Source organism: Nicotiana attenuata, chromosome 5 (assembly GCF_001879085.1).
Source record: "Nicotiana attenuata strain UT chromosome 5, NIATTr2, whole genome shotgun sequence".
Taxonomy (NCBI): Eukaryota; Viridiplantae; Streptophyta; class Magnoliopsida; order Solanales; family Solanaceae; genus Nicotiana; species Nicotiana attenuata.
The window spans coordinates 23853471-23857172 of NC_031993.1; the positions used below are offsets into that span (position 1 = coordinate 23853471).

The 3702-nt window shown below is 33.7% G+C and overlaps 1 long non-coding RNA gene across 2 annotated transcripts; it reads left to right on the forward strand.

Annotated features, from left to right (window-relative positions):
• On the forward strand, positions 2482-3233 carry LOC109225515. Of its 2 annotated transcripts, none has more exons than XR_002067934.1 (2): positions 2482-2601; positions 2864-3233. It is a non-coding gene; the product is annotated as an uncharacterized LOC109225515 (long non-coding RNA). The 2 variants fall into 2 exon arrangements; XR_002067933.1 differs by having other exon boundaries at positions 2870-3233.

Genomic DNA, 3702 nt, shown 5'->3' on the forward strand with positions numbered 1-3702 from the left:
ACGGAAAAGGAGTCGCATCTGCGGAACCTAGGCTCCTATCCTTGGGCCGCATCTGCGAGGCGTTGTCCGCTTCTGCGGTCTCGCACCTGCTGCTAACCAACCGCAGGTGCGGTTATGAGAGCAGTTGGAGCTTCAGCTCTTGCTCCAACTTTCAACTTGGTCTGGGCCTCGTCCGATTGACGCTCTGGGCCCACGGGGCCCTGCACATACATACCAACAAGTTTGAAATCATAAAACGGACTCGCTCGAACTCCCGGAATGCCCGAAACAACATTCAAACTAAGAAGTACACCCTAAAACTAATTCAATCAAACTTATGAACTTCAAGTTCTTGAATTTATTTCCAATGTGCCGAAACGTACTTATACTATTCGTAATGACACCAAATTTTGCGTGCAAGTCTTAAATGACATTACGAGCATTGAGCGTTGAGTGTTAGGTGTATTTAGGGCGCACAATCGTGCGCTTGGGGCATAAGTCTCATAGAACTAAGCCTAAACATAAGTCTTAAGGCGTTTTGATAGTGCCCCGCCCTGGGGCGAGTTTTGAGGCGAGTCCCAGAAAAGCCTTTTAAAACACTGCTAGTGGCTCCTAGCCCATGCTTCTATGCATAATTATAAACGTAATAACTACTATTGGGGAGGTTCCAATTTAATCACCTAATATGACTATATTGATTAATGGAAAATTACCAGTTGTTTCAGCTCATAGGTAAGTTAGTACAAAAATTAGTTAATTCATAAAATATTATCAATATTAGTCAATTAGTCTTTTGTAGCCAGAAAAATATCAATTTTTTTGAGTGGGTATTTTTGGAATAGGTCGGATATATCTTAAGGAGTTTAAATCATAATTTTGGAATGATTTGATAGAGTTTGGAGGTGGTTTGAACTGAAAATTCGAAGTAGAAGATGACATGTGTATCACACTTTGTATCATTTGTGTCACATATTATTATATTTTTATCACATGTGTATCCATGTATATTTGTGTGTGAGATACACGCGTGATATATGTTTGATACATGTGCCTAGGGGTGTACAAACCGAACCGGAAAACCCCATCAAACCAAAAAGTCAAACCAAACCGATTAAAAACCTGATTAGGTTTGGTTTGATTTGGTTTGGTATTGAGTAAAAAAACCTGAACCAAACCGACATATAAATATATAATTTTTATGTATACTTTTAAAACTTTTTATAGAATTTTCTTTAAAAAAATGTCAAAAAAAAATTTGTGATTCTCTTGTGGAATGTAATATTTAGTTAAATATGAAGTGCTCCATATCTATTAACGTTTAATAATAGGATGTATGATAGAACATATCATTATATAGGTTCACAATTATTTTTGTATTATTAAATTTGGTTAGCCTTGAAAGTGTACATCAACTTAAAATTATTATCGGACGACTAATTAAAAAATAACTATCGTGTGTTACTAAGGAAAATCTTCCATAAGAATATTTTAATAGAATATATATTTGTGAATATTTTTAATATTTACTAAACATATATTTACTTATCAAAAATTTAACAAAGCAAGATTAAAATAATACCAATATAAGGAAAACAAACTCGGAAAATCCGAAAAATCCGACAAAATCGAACCAATCCAAACCGATATAGTTAGTCTGGTTTGATTTTGATAAAATCGAACCAAACCGGTCCATAAACACCCCTACATGTGTCATAGAGATTTTTTTAAACTCGATTTTAACTACTAATTTTGATACCAAGTCAGTCCAAATCACCTCCAATCTTTCTCAAATTTGTATATTTATTCATCTATATGTTTTCAATAAATTTCAATTATACCCATTGAAAAAGGTCCCTTTTTGCTTTCATTTTTGGAATTTTGTGTGTATATATATATATATATATATATATATATATATATATATATATATATATATATCACCTTGTTTGCTACCTCATCCATGAAATTTCCTTTGCGTCTTGCATCTAATGTTGCTGATCAGGCGTAAATATATGGAAGGAGATCTTTGCATGTGATTTTTGGAGAGAAAGAATCCTAATTTATTTGGGTTTTCAATTTTTATATGTACTTGGTTAGTTTTGATAAGTATATGATTATAGGTTAGAGGTTGGTAAATTAGGACTAATTTAGGACAATTTCGTAAAATTCTCTTTATTAATGTATACAAAGTAAGGGAATTATGCTCCAATGTTTCCCATTATAGGTTTCAATCTTTCCACTTTCTCATGCCTCCAAAGAATTTTAGAGATCTAATCTTTCTATCCAGTTAGAATTAGATGCTACAGTTTCAAGTTTTACTATATTATAAAAGAGCCAGGGTTTCGACCTGGCTGCTTCAAGTCCTTTGGGAAAAGTTTAGGATATTTTTGTCATTTTACATTAGACTTTAAACGTGTCTCTCAACCGTGTAGCCACCACATTTACTCGCAAACACAAAAACTAAGAATCTCTATTTCATAGTCTTCTATCTTCAGGTACTGAGTTGCGCTATAAATCCAGCACCATATAACATCCTGTCAATCTAAATTTCTGAAGTGTTACATTAGAAGTCTATATGTCGGAGAAGCAATAGTCGAACGGAAATTTTCTTTTCATTATTTTGTAAGTTTAGATGGAAAACTATAATCCTATTAATGAGTGAATTTTATGATTTTAACCTAGGATACAAAATTGTGGATTTATGATTGTTTTAATTTTTGTTATTTTGTGGTTGTAATATTTGTAGCTTTTCGTACTGAATCGAAGGAGTTCAACTTCAAATGAATATGTTCTCTATTTTCTGGATGCTAATGCATTTTCTTTTTTGGATCTGCTGTCTCTGAAATACAAACTAAGCATCATTCAACCTTCTCTGTTTTTCAAGCTGCAGGTTTTACTTTTCCGTCTTCAGTTATTCTCCCTTTTCTTGGAACATGAATCAGAAATAGCTAGCATCTTCAACATCAACAATCCAATGGTTGATTGAGGAATTCAAGATGTGCTAAGGTGAAGAATAGGAGTGAAATTTGGAAACTTTTTGGTCTTGTGTAAGGTTTTCAGAGCCTTACTATTATGGTCTCATTTTTGTTTTAGATATAATATGCTATCAATTGGTGTTTTGGTTTTTCGTCCGAAACTTAAGCCAATATGCTTCTGCTCTCTCACAGATTTTATTGATAGAAGTTTGCCTTCACTAAAAACTTAATCTTGAGTAGCACTCTTACTTGGTGTAAAGGCCAAAGTTTTTTTGTCTTGGTTTGACTCCCTGCTCTAGATATAGTAATTTTTTGTATTAGGAGCAAACTAATTTTTTTGTACTCCTTTGCATCTTCTTTATGGCATAATATAACATCTTACTTCATAAAAAAACAATAATCTTGAGTACACTTATGCTAGCATACAGGTAGATCTGCCAATGCCTGTGCCCGCTCCTTCAGTGCTTTGTAATCTGTTTTGATTCATATCAATGATCCGATAATCTCCAAAAGTTGCTGCAAAGTAAAGAGTAGATAGTTAGCACCAACCACATCCAACTCACAGTCTAACGTATACATCAGTACACAATGAAACAATAAGATTCAAGTAGCACCGTTGTCCTCTGCAAAATCTAGGAAGTACTGAAGCTCAAGAGCCTCCCTGTAGTACATCATTCCTCTCACTGGAATGTCCTGAATGTACTGTTAGGCGTTTGCCATAATTTTCTTACCATATTTGGTTTTCCTA